Consider the following 13,680-nt stretch of genomic DNA (forward strand, 5'->3'; position numbering starts at 1 on the left):
TATGCAGAGTACATCATAAGAAACGCTGGGCTGGAAGAAGCACAAGCTGGAAGCAAGATTGCCGGGAGAAATATCAATAACCTCAGATATGCAGATGACACCACCCTTATGGCAGAAAGTGAAGAGGAACTAAAAAGCCTCTTGATGAAAGCAAAAGTGGAGAGTGAAAAAGTTGGCTTAAAGCTCAACATTCAGAAACGAAGATCATGGCATCTGGTCCCATCACTTCATGGGAAATAGATGGGGAAACAGTGGAAACAGTGTCAGACTTTATTTTTCTGGGCTCCAAAATCACTGCAGCCATGAAATTAAAAGACGCTTACTCCTTGGAAGGAAAGTTATGACCAACCTAGATAGCATATTGAAAAGCAGAGATATTACTTTGCCAACAAAGGTCCGTCTAGTCAAGGCTATGGTTTTTCCAGTGGTCATGTATGGATGTGAGAGTTGGACTGTGAAGAAAGCTGAGCGCCAAAGAATTGATGCTTTTGAACTGTGGTGTTGGAGAAGACTCTTGAGAGTCCCTTGGACTCCAAGGAGATCCAACCAGTCCATCCTAAAGGAGACCAGTCCTGGGTGTTCATTGGAAGGACTGATGCTGAAGCTGAAACTCCAATACTTTGGCCACCTCATGTGAAGAGTTAACTCATTGGAAAAGACCCTGATGCTGGGAGGAATTGGAGACAGGAGGAGAAGGGGATGACAGAGGATGAGATGGCTGGATGACATCACCGACTCGATGCGCACGAGTTTGAGTGAACTCCGGGAGTTGGTGATGGACAGGGAGGCCTGGCGTGCTGTGATTCATGGGGTTGCAAAGAGTCAGACATGACTGAGCAACTGAAGTGAACTGAACTGAACTGAAAGACTGAAGTTAATCTGATTTTTTTAAACTAATATTCAATTTACTAAAATTAGAAATCCTCAAACCTTGCTTTTCCTTGATTTCAACTGACATTTTACAATTCCATTCATTAATCTAGTAAGTTTATCAATCGCTTCTTTGGTACTGTAAAACCCTATGGAGCCCTCGGAGGATAGACCCGCCCCCCTCCTCTGCGCTGCCCTTCCCTGCACCCCTCCTCCATGTACTCTGTGTGTGTCTTGTTGTAGAAAAACTTTAGCTTCCTAGGCCTTCCTCAAGTTCCAAAGAATAAATTTAATTAGAGAAGTGAGGGGAAAAAAATACAGAAGGAAGGAAAGGAAAGGAAGGAAAACAGTCAAACAAGACAAAAATAATAGTTTAGCCAAGGCCCCTTAGTTCCTCCTCAAGGGCTGTAGATATACTGGGAACCATATCCTTTGACTTGTTTTGCAGATCCTGAAACCCCCACCAGGAGAAAAAAGTTAACTATATACTGCCCACAAGCATGCAGACCCCAGTCCAGTTGAAACCGGAAGGTTGGTGATGTTGACTCCTGATTACTTCACCACCAACCAATAAGAAAAATGTCCAAGAGCTGATTGCATACCATACAACCCCTTTCCCTCAGCAAGTCTTTAAAAACCTTTCCCTGAAAGCCATCAGGGAACCTGGGTCTTTTAAGCACCAGCTGTGTGGACTCTGTGTTGACACCCTGCAATAAATGCTGCACTTTTCTTCGCCACAACCCTGGGTCAGTAGGTTGGCTTTATTGTGCAAGGGCCAGCAGAACCAAGCTTGGTTTGGTAATGGTACCATTAATAAAACTTCATCAATTAATTGCCTTTGAACATTTGAAACTGCATTTATAAATGTAATAATTCACTTTTTTTTTTAAAGTACCACAAAAATATTAACAGTGAGAGTTTAAAACATTTCTGATCTTTAAATCATAGTTGAGATTAAAAGATGTTTATTGCTTTGAAGAAAAAATCAGGTCAACCCAATTTGGGAGTAACATGCTAGAGCAATTTGGGGTATTTCTTCCCTTCTCAGTTACTGTGCTGGCCAGTGAGCCAGCTGGATTCTTGCTTGCAATAGTGGTGAGACGTTACTGGCTCCCCTCTCCACCATCACAACTCTAGGGCTCAATCAGTTCAGTTCAGTCGCTCAGTCATGTCCGATTCTTTGCGACCCCATGAATCACAGCACGCGAGGCCTCCCTGTCCATCACCAACACCCGGAGTTCACTCAGACTCACGTCCATCGAGTCAGTGATGCCATCCAGCCATCTCATCCTCTGTCGTCCCCTTCTCCTCCTGCCCCCAATCCCTCCCAGCATCAGAGTCTTTTCCAATGAGTCAACTCTTCGCATGAGGTGGCCAAAGTACTGGAGTTTCAGCTTTAGCATCATTCCTTCCAAAGAAATCCCAGGGCAGATCTCCTTCAGAATGGACTGGTTGGATCTCCTTGGAGTCCAAGGGACTCTCAAGAGTCTTCTCCAACACCACAGTTCAAAAGCATCAATACTTCAGTGCTCAGCTTTCTTCACAGTCCAACTCTCACATCCATACATGACCACAGGAAAAACCATAGCCTTGACTAGACGGACCTTTGTGGGCAAAGTAATGTCTCTGCTTTTCAATATGCTATCTAGGTTGGTCATAACTTTCCTTCCAAGGAGTAAGCGTCTTTTAATTTCATGGCTGCAATCACCATCTGCAGTGATTTTGGAGCCCAGAAAAATAAAGTCTGACACTGTTTCCACTGTTTCCCCATCTATTTCCCATGAAGTGATGGGACTAGATGCCATGATCTTCGTTTCTGAATGTTGAGCTTTAAGCCAACTTTTTCACTCTCCACTTTTGCTTTCATCAAGAGGCTTTTTAGTTCCTCTTCACTTTCTGCCATAAGGGTGGTGTCATCTGCATATCTGAGGTTATTGATATTTCTCCCGGCAATCTTGATTCCAGCTTTTGCTTCTTCCAGCCCAGCGTTTCTCATGATGTACTACTCTGCATAGAAGTTAAATAAGCTAGGGCTAAATAGTGTGTGGTTATTGTGAGGTTTGGGCCAGCTCACATCCTCTGTAAAACAACGAAGTGGCTGGCTCACGAGGAAAAGGGGGAGAGGACCAAGTACTGTCTGTCCCAGACTGGTACCCCATCTTCTGAACAGCACTTTTTTTTTTTTTTTGCAGCTCCATGAAGCTAGCAGAATCTTAATTTCCCGAGCAGGGACTGAACTCTAGGCCCTCAGCGGTGAAATCATGGAGTCCTAACCAATGGACTGCCAGGGAATTTTTTTTTTTTTCATTCTTCCACTCATTCAATCAGTATCTACTGAGTCTTCGTTTATGACAGCCCCTGCCCTAGCAGGTTGACAGAGAGCAGTAAATAATAGATACAAAAAAGAAATGATTAAATATAATTTGCTCCTCTGACTGGCAAAAATTTGTCAAACGCTGGTGGAGATGTGGGAAAAATGGGCTCTGAGCAGCACTTACAGTTGCAGTTCATCACCATGGAGTTCTAAATGAGAGGGTGAGCCAAGATGCTAGTGATTTTGCCTCATAATTTCCCATGTCCACTCTTGTTTAGAGATTTAGGTGGCAAGTGAAAATTTTTAAGAAACCTTCCTGAGTCAATAGAAACTAGCCTATGATCTGAACACTGGTCATGCCCACTGTCCTGTGGCCGGGGTGTAGAACCCACTGGGTTGGTCTGCCACTGACCCTGGGAAACAATATCTTGGAAGACCCCCAGTAACAAACATGGAGATTACTGTTTGCCCAACAAACATTCATGATCCTCCCCCGGCTCATGCTAGGAGTCAAAATAATGAAGCTTTACTCTGTGCTCTAGGAAGCTCAGATTAGTAAGGGAGATGGATTTATCAAGGTGTGACAAGTTTTAGGAAAGGGAGAAACTTAGAGGGTTATGCAAGCCCAAAGAAGGGGATCAACCACACACAAGGGCAGAAGAGGGTGATGAAGGGAAGTTTCCTGGGGTAGTGATTTCTAAACTTATATAGAGTGAAGGGTAGCAGTAAGTCAGTTGATGTAGGGAAGAGCATTCTAGTTGGAGAAAATAGCACAGGCATTATCTTGAAGCTATGAGGAAGCAAATTGTAGTCTAGAAACTACAAGAGGTTTAGTTTTCTTACAGCACAGCAGGAAAGACAAAATGAACTTTGACACTAGTGAGGGCAGAGAAGTGTGCAGGGACAAGCCAGACAGAATCTCTTCAACCATATTCAGAGTTTGGACTGGATGGAGTCAGCAGGGTGAATTAAAGATTTTTTTTTTTTTTTTTTAGCATTGAATAAGTTCTTTGATGTCATCTAATTTAATCTTTATCTCCAATAAGAATCACGTTTATGGATGAACCCAGTGCTAGGCCATAGAATGAGTTGACTTCAACTTCTAATGGGAAAGAGACAAGTAACCAGGCAATTGAAAAGCCAAGTGAATAGAGGTCAGAAGAGGGCAACCTAGAAATCCGGGAGAACACAGAAAATCCCAGAAACCAAGAGACTCCTAATTGAGTAAAGGGCACAGGAGCATCCGTTAGGTCTGTGTGGTAGGCAGGATTATAAGATGGTCCCCAAGATCCCCACTCTGTGGTGTACATGCCTGATTAATTCCCTCCCTTTGAGTGTAGGCAGGACTTGTGACCACAATAGGATCTCAGTCTCATGATTCAGTGATGTTATATGGCAAAGACGAAGGCATTCTGCAGAGGTAATGAAGGTCTCAGATCAGTTGATCCGGTAGTCAACTGAAAGATTGACCTGGGTAATCAAGCAAGTCATTTAAAAGAAAATGCAGGCCTTCCCTAGAGACATTCAAAGCAGGGGATATTTTTCTGTAGGCCTTTTATCAATTTGTGGTATTTTCTTACAGAGCAAGGGATGGACAATTTCACTGCCCCCCCCCTCCAAAAAAAAAGCTCAGGCAAAAAGATACAATAGTTCACAGTAAATGAAAAGTTGTTGTGCTTCTACATCTCCTATCTCTCAGCTGCCCATCTCTTCATGTTGATTGCATTCTTCCACAGGCCCTGGGTTCATAACATGACTCTGGCAGCTCCAGATTTCACATACTTCCTACATCTGACTCTGTGAAATACAGCTGAATTGTCTTTGTTTCTGCATTTCCAAGAAAGTCCCCAAACCCTGGTGCTGAGAGTGGGAAAGAGGTGGAGATTACTTTATGATTGCCATAGGATTTACAATACATATCTTTAATTACCCAATTTGCCTTCAAATAATATCCCACTTTCATGGAAAGTATAAAGACCTCACAACAGAAGATTCCCATTTCCTCCCTTTTGTTCTTCATGCTGCTATCATATGCTTTGCTTTGCTTATTAAATTCCTTCCTCTCCCTTCTACCCCAACCCTGCCTCAACCTACACTTGCAGACAACTGCTTAAGCACATTCTGTCACTAAATTAGCTTGGCGTTTTCTGGAATATTATATGGATGGAACTATATAGTATGTAGTCTTTTTGGTCTAGTATTCACTCAGCATAATATTCTAAGATTGATCCATGTTGTTGCATATATCATTTATTACTTTATATTGCTTAGTAGTTCATCATATATTGCGGTTCATTTATTCACATTTAAAAACTTTAACATGCTATAAATACACAATTCATTGTTATTTTTGCTTTAGATTAGGGGTTAGCAAAGGGTAACTCATACATGCCAAAACCAGCTCACTGACTGATTTTGTACAGTCCATGAGCTAAGAATGGCTTTTACAATTTTATATTGGCAAAAGAAAAAAAAAGGATAATTTGTGGCACATAAAACTTATATGAAATGCAAATCTAAATCCATAAATAAAGTTTTACTGTCTAAGACTGCTTTCATGCCACAGCAGAGTGGTTGCAATAGGGATCATGTAATCAGCAAAACCTAAGTTATTTATTTGCTCCTTTACAGAAAGTTTGCTGACCTCCTACTTTAGATTTAAGGCAATTAAATCTTTTAAAAATTTACTTTCATCTATTCCATTTACAGTACTCTTTCATTGTGTAGGTCCAAGTTTCTGTCTGGTATCCTATTCCTTCTGTCTGAAGAACTTCCTTTAATATTTCTTCCAGTAACATATTTCCTCAGTTTTTCTTTGTCTGAGAAAAGGCTTTATTTCCCCCCTCATTTTGAAAGATATTTTCAGTGGGCATAGGATTCTAGATTGACAGTTTTTTCTTTCAGTACTAAAGTCACTCCATTGTCTTCTAGCTTGTATGGTTTCCGATAATTCTTAAGCTTCCTTTACATGCCATGTCCCATTTTTTTTTTGCCCTCTGGGCTGCCTTTAAGATTTTTTCTTAATATTTAAAACAAAATTTAAAGAATATTTTATTTTTGGCTGCACTGCCTCTTCATTGCTGTAGGTAGGCTTTCTCTTGTTGTGGCCAGTGGGGAGCTAATCTCTAGCTGCGGTGCATGGGCTTCTCAGTGCCGTGGTTTCTCTTGTTGCAGAGCAAGGGCTCTAGAGCATGCAGACTTCAATAGTTGTGGCACACCAGCTTAGTTGGCATGTGGAATCTTAGTTCCCAGATCAGGCATCAAACCTGTGTCCTCTGCCATTGGCAGGCTGATTCTTAACCACTGGACCACCAGGGAAGTCCTTTTAGCATTTTGAATATGGTATGCCTAGTTTTGTGTGTATAAATTTGTTTCATGTTCTTAGAGCTTCTTGGATCTCTCTGTGGCTTGGTGTCTGTCCTTTGGCCTCTTGTGCCCCAAGCCATCTACCATAAGAACATCCCCTGGGTAGCTGCTGCCACTTCTGCATGGGACCCAGAAGGAACTACATGGAGCCTGAAACCAAACACAGGAGCTCAGTCCAGTCCCATCAATCCTCAACCTGAAGCTGAGCTGCTTGGCTGAACCCACTTTAGATCAGTTGAACTATAGCTGACCTAGAGATCTGTGTGAGGATAATGAAAGGACCAGAGAGCAAAAAAAAAGCAAGAGAAAATTTATCTTTAATGACTGGTTAGAAACCTGGACAGCAATCCTGGAACCACAGCTATACAAAGGCACTCTGGGAAGCAGAACCAAACAAGACACATGAATTCTGATGCCAAGTGTGGGCCCTGGCAGCTCGAACTCACTAAGGCAGGGCCTCTCTCAACTCAGCTCCAAGTATCCCCTCTTATGCAAAGGCTTTCTTGATCATTCTCTCCTCTCCGAGAGTTCTGGACTTCTTTCTTCCTAAGGAGTTTTTCTACATCGTATCACAAACTCACCCTTCAGAAACAACTACAGCTGAACTTCGTTTTCTTCTAAACTCTTTTCCCGGAGGCAGCCTTTTCAAGTGCCAGAGGATTCTTTGTTTTTATTTTCAAAGACACTGAGGTTGTCTTCTCTCTCCCTTGGGGCATCCAAACTCTATCCCCTAGCCTCTGAGGCCCACCTGTAGCCAAGTCACATGTCCTGGGGCCCAATGTGACTTCAACACCCACTTACCTTCAGGATGAATTCTGTCTTCCTTTCTGCTATCTTGAAATTCCCATTTCTTTCTTTGAAACTGGCTATTTATTTTAAAGTAAATTAAGTTATATCAGCACCCTCACATATTTAGAGGTAGGTATCTATCTTTAGAGCAATCCACTATGCTGACTAGCAGTATGATTTTTTTCCCCCCTAGGGAACAATTTGTTTTCTGCTTTTCTATTTGACAATAACACATTTCCCCATGGTTGTGCATCTCATCTCTCCCAATCTCCAGTGTTTAGCATGGGACCAGGCTCATGGACATCAGCACATGTTTATTGAGGGACATATTTTATTTAAAAAATGAATTCTGCAAAGACCAGTCAAGATAAGTAGATAAGTAACCCTGATTCTGGGCTGAGGGGATGAAGTTGAGTGGGTAAGCAAGGAACAGAATGAATAAACAGCTATGAGAATTTAGGTTTCTTCACATGAAGTTTACCATAGAATTCTCAAAAACTGTTCAACAGAGAAACAAAGTGCTACCTTTCTAGATAAGTCTACAAATGTTTATCTATAGCTGAGACTGACTCATAGGGTGAAATCAGGAGACCACTTGCCAGCTGCTGCTACTTTTCCTTTTTTATCATTAGAGGAGCCAAGAAAATTCTGTCAAAGCAGGTGATGCAAGACTGAAGCTGATTCAGAAATACCCAATCCCCTCAAGAACTTCTCCAAGAAAGGGATTGGCCATTCTGTAGTCATCCATCTGGAGGTGTCTGGGGAAGAGCTTCTTACATCGAGGTCACTAAGAATCCCTGGTGATTATGACCACAGGGAGACAAATCCAGACTGTAATTTGCTGTAGTGCAAAAATATTTGGCTTTCAGTAGAGAAAAATTCAGAGACAAGAGTGGTAGGATCTTAGAGGGAAAGAGTGATGGGGGTGAGAACAGGCCAATGCTGGCCTTCATGCAATATAGAAACAACCTGCATCTGTTGAAATCCTGTCGTATTTGGCGCGTGGGTGTTTTTCCTTCTGCAACCAGATACTTACAGCCATCTGCTGTAAAATTATAGAAATAAATGCACAAGTCTACAGCACTGCACAGCTTATGCGGCATCTTTTTCTGCACATGCACATGACCTACACAATTACACACAATTCAGAGTGGAAATGAATCTTCAGCCTAACTTTACTATGTGCCAGACACTGTAGCAAGCATGTGTATCTAACCTGAATAACCATTTTCCAAAATAGATACTAAGACTCCAATTTTACATATGAAAACAATATTAGAACCTCTGGGGCAGGGAGGAAGAGAAGAGGGGCAAAGGGGCTTCATTCGTATTGGTAATACAGACTTGGGTGCGTTCATGGGTATGTTACACCTTCTTTACAACTTGGTACATCTAAAAAGTTTTACAATGATAATTTAAGTCATCTCTGAGGATTCAAGAAGTTAAACTACTGATCTAAAACTATACTCTTGTGTAGTGTAGTACTTAACTCTCAGCAGAACCAGAGCATGTGAAGTCCAACTAAGTTACTTCTTTGCAGTAGTTAAAATTTACCACAGAATCATAGTAAGGTTATAAAATCTAGAAAGCACTTGTCTACATTAAGTGTGACTCCAGAATCAGACTACCCTGTGACACCCTCTGTATGTCTGTTCTACTTGGAGAACAGCCTGAATTTCACATTATTATATACAAATGGTGGAAAGCAGGGATATTGTGGCATCTAAGTCTTCTAAATTGGTCAGGATCATTGCTCAGCCTTCAGCCACTTAAGATTTCACCAAAGGCTCATTATATTACTAAATAAAGAAGCAAACATTAAATAAAAATTTTGTCATGTTAATCCAGTCTGGCCTATAGCTTATAATTACAGCTGCAAACCTAAGAACAAGGTTCTTCTGATCTTAAGATCTTATTCAACAATACTCCCAATTAACTTATTGTATGTGAGGGAGGAGGAAGGTGAACTGAGAGTGTAGGATGGAATTACTATTTATTGAGCACCTACTAGGAACCTGGTAGGGCTTCCCAGGGGGTGCTAGTGGTGAAGAATCTGCCTGTCAATGCAGGAGACTGCCAATGCAAGAGATGCAAGTTCAATCCCTAGGTCAGGAAGATCCCCTGGAGAAGAAAACAGCAACCCAATCCAGTATTCTTGCCTGGAAAATTCTATGGACAAAGGAGCCTTGCAGGCTATACAGTCCATGGGGTCACAAAGAGTTGGACAGCACTAAGTATACACACACACGGTGCCAAGCATTTTCCCTGTGACACTCCACTGATCTTCAATTCTGAGGGATATTACTACAGCCTCATAATGAGGATGCACGGATTCACAGATTAGTAAAACATACAAGGTCATCAGGGAGTTTACATGCAGGTTGGGAGAGAGACAAAAATAACAAGTTCAGGTATTACTAGGAAAAAGGGCACAGGGGTAGAGATGGCAGTGGGGGAAGCAGACAAAGGTGACTTTAAATATGGTGGAGATTACAGTTTTTAGACCCATTTCTTTGAAGACAGAACTGGGGACTGCTTTACTTCAAAGACATCTGGTGAACATTTGTCAAGCAGGAAAAAGTCCCAGGAAGGAAGCCTCCCTAGCATGCACACCACTAACGATCAGCCACAGTTCTCAAACCTGAAGCACAAGGGAGGGTGAAATTACCAGCAGAGAAGTAGGCAAGGGCTGAAAAGATGAAACAATTACTCAAACCCAATTCTAAACTCAGGGGAGAAATTGCTAGTGGGAATGGTGACAGAACTAGGTATTTTTTCAAGAGATACTTGTAACACACTTGACAACAGGTGAAACATGATGAAATTTAAAGACTGAGAGGAAATAAAAAAAATTTGAAATCTGTCAACCAATCCACAATGTTCTCTACTATGTTAGGATTACAGTCATTAGCCACACCCTGAAGTTCTAATTTTACAAAGTATATTCCTCTGTCTCTAATAGGCCCACTCTAACAATTTAATCTTCCTATCTGTCTCATGGATAAAATAAGAAAGAGATAATGTCAGAAATTAACATCTGTTTAACCTAGGCATTTCAGATACATGATATGCAATGGCTCCTTTTATCTAAACCATGTTTCTCAACTCCCAATATTAATAATATATGGATGCACTGAACATTTAAAGAAAACTAGGAATCTGGGATAACAGCATCTCCTGATTTCAACTTTATTTCTTTAAATGAGAAAGAATAAATGGCAATTCAAGTACATAATGTTGTAGAATATACTCATTTGACATCAGTAAGCAACTATGTGGATCATAACAAACTGTGGAAAACTCTTCAAGAGATGGGAATACCAGACCATCTTGTCTGTCTCCTAAGAAACCTGTACGCAGGTCAAGAATCAACAGTTAGAACTTTATATGGAACAGCTCACTGGTTCAAAATTGAGAAAGGAGTACGGCACAGCTGTTTATTGTCACCTTGTTTATTTACCTTATGATGCAGAGCACATCATGCAAAATGCCAGGCTGGATGAGTTACAAGCTGGACTCAAGATTGCCAGGAGAAGTATCAAATCTCAGATATGCAGATGATAACACTTTAATTGCAGAAAGCAAAGAGGAACTATAAAGAGCCTCTTGATGAGGGTGAGAGAGGAGGGTGAAAAGCTGGCTCAAAACTCAGTATTAAACTAAGATCACAGCATCTGGTTCCATCACTTCATGGCAAATATAAGGGGAAAAGGTGGAAGCAGTGACGTCTAAAATCACCTGGATGGTGATTGCAGTCATGAAGTTAGAAGACGCTTGCTTCTTGGCAGGAAAGCTATGACACACCTAGACAGTGTATTAAAAGCAAAGACATCACTTTACTGACAAAGGTTCATATAGCCAAGGCTATGGTCTTTCCAGTAGTCATGTACAGATGTCACAGCTGGACCATAAAGAAGGCAGCGCACCAATGAACTGATGCTTTCAAATCGTGGTGCTGGAGAAGACTCTTAAGAGAGTCCCCTGGACAGCAAGGAGATCAAACCAGTTAATCCAAAGGAAAATCAACGCTGAATACTTATTGGAAGGACTGATGCTGAAGCTCCACTACTTTGGTCACCTGATGCAAAGAGCCGACACGGTGGAAAAGACCCTGATGCTGAGAAAGACTGAGGGCAGAAAAAGGGGGCGACAGAGAGTGAGATGGTTGGATGGCATCACCAATTCAATGGACATGAACTTGGGCAAACTCCAAGAGATGGCAAGGGACACGGACGCCTAGTGTGCTGCATGCAGTCCATGGGGTCACAAAGAGTCGGACACGACTTACCAAATGAACAACAAAAACCAACTCTGTTTCACTTCTTTTACTGGCCTTTTCATAGTTTCTATTTAAGCTGCCAAGTATGTTCTCATAAGCTCACCATAAGCTCATTCCAGGCCCCAAGACTGCAAATTGCCTCCCACTGGGAGGTATCTCCAAGACTGATCTTCCACAGGGCTTACTGCCATTAACTAACACTGGTCTTTTCTGCTAACACACTGTCTCTACGGGCCTTTATGCACCAACTCAAACTTTCTAAACTCAGTGTCAGAGCTGAAAAGAAGCTCAGAAGAAATCTCATCCAGTCTCCCCCTGACTGAATACACAGAGGTCCCGAGAGAGCCAGAGGAGAGAGAGGTCATACTGTGAATTACTTGCAAAGTCAGGGCCAAGGACTAATACTCTATACAAGGGGCCAGGGGAGTTAGGTTTAACAGGTGGCAGACACTTGACATTTACTCTCATTCAATCCAAAGAAGCAGTGGCTCCATTTTATGGATGATGAAACAGATCCAGAAGTAACTTGCCCAGTAGCCAAGTATGTAACAAGGGCAGGAATGAAACCAATCCTGTTTAGCAACATCATGCTTTCTTCATTATTATCTCCATGTTAAAAATTCCTAGACTTCAGTGCTCCTCCACCAACCTTAATCCATCCCGCTTCACACTGCCATCAACCCAGTATTAAATTCAAAGCACATGAGAACTAAGGCATTTATAACACACGGTGTCGGCAGGAGAAGCATACTGCTCAGGCTGCAGGGACATTTCATTTGTTTAAATGTTTTTTATTTAAAAAAAAAAAAAATTAAAGACCTTCATGGCACAACTTCTTCCCAGCACAATTTATGTTTTCGTTATACCAATAACAATACAATTACAACCAATAAATCATCAAGGTGGGGAGGGGGAACTTATGACTTCAAACTTAAAAGTGGGGGGAGGGGCACTTCAAACAATGTTAAAAAAAATACTTAAAAAAAAAAAAAAACTTTCAGAGTAACTGCCAACACAACTGTCTGAGATTGGCATTCCAGATCCTGCCATCTAATCAATGCAAACAGGTAGTGCTGAGAAATGAAGTGTCCCAATACAAGGTATACAGATGAGGTAATTTACAACAACACATAAGTTGTTACTCTGTAAACCCTTGTCCCTCCCACCCACCCAATTGGGTCTTTTTTAAATTTTTCATGCTTCTGCAGTGACTCCTTAAGTAGCATTTTAAAAACTTCTATTTCTTTTAAAAGGCTCCTGCGTAGCATTTCAGAGTCCTCTGCATTCACCTTCAGCTTCCTTCAAGGTCTGATGCATGTTAGGAGGTCCAGCTATTTGCAGCTTCCCACATCAGCCTCAGCTACACCTAGGTTGTTCTCTGAGCTACAAGGACGTGATGTAAAATCTTGATTTACAACCCTCCTCCCCACCTCAGAAGAAAGAATTCATTAGTCCTGTTCAAATCATAATCCAGTGCAAATGAAATCACAGACTGCATCTCTGGCACATTCGGCACTTTGAGCTTCTGCACAGATTCAACATGGTAACCCCCTACAGCATTCTAGGGCAAAAAAGGATCAAGAACAATAAATATCCACTGTACGTGGCCACAAAGAAGAAAATCACCCTGCCACACAGTCAGAATGTTTTCCCTATGGTGGAGAAACATTATAAAAGAAGGCTTTAGCTTTCTCTAAAGTTTACCATTATAGTCACTAAAGCCACCACCTTGATAAAGTTACTAAAGCCAAGATGGGTTACAAAGTTAGATAAGTTCATTAAATTCAACTCCTCAAACAATTATGTTTATCTCTGCCGCCCGGGTGAGAAAGACTTGTAAATCTATAAAGGTAGGAGAATGGGGAACTAAGACTTCAGGTCTTAAAATATGTTGGAAGAATTTTTCCTAGTCCCCACAAGCAGCTACTGTAATGGAATAACAGGAGAAAATACAGAGCTGATGATTTTGCTATTGTGCTTAAAAAACTAGGCTTCCTCAGTGAAGCACCTGATAAACTTAGGTGGTTGGATTACAGTGGAAAATCCACTTTACACACAAACA

Source organism: Bos grunniens, chromosome 13 (genome assembly GCF_055505025.1).
Source record: "Bos grunniens cultivar Pamir isolate PY7600 chromosome 13, Bosgru_T2T1.0, whole genome shotgun sequence".
NCBI lineage: Eukaryota > Metazoa > Chordata > Mammalia > Artiodactyla > Bovidae > Bos > Bos grunniens.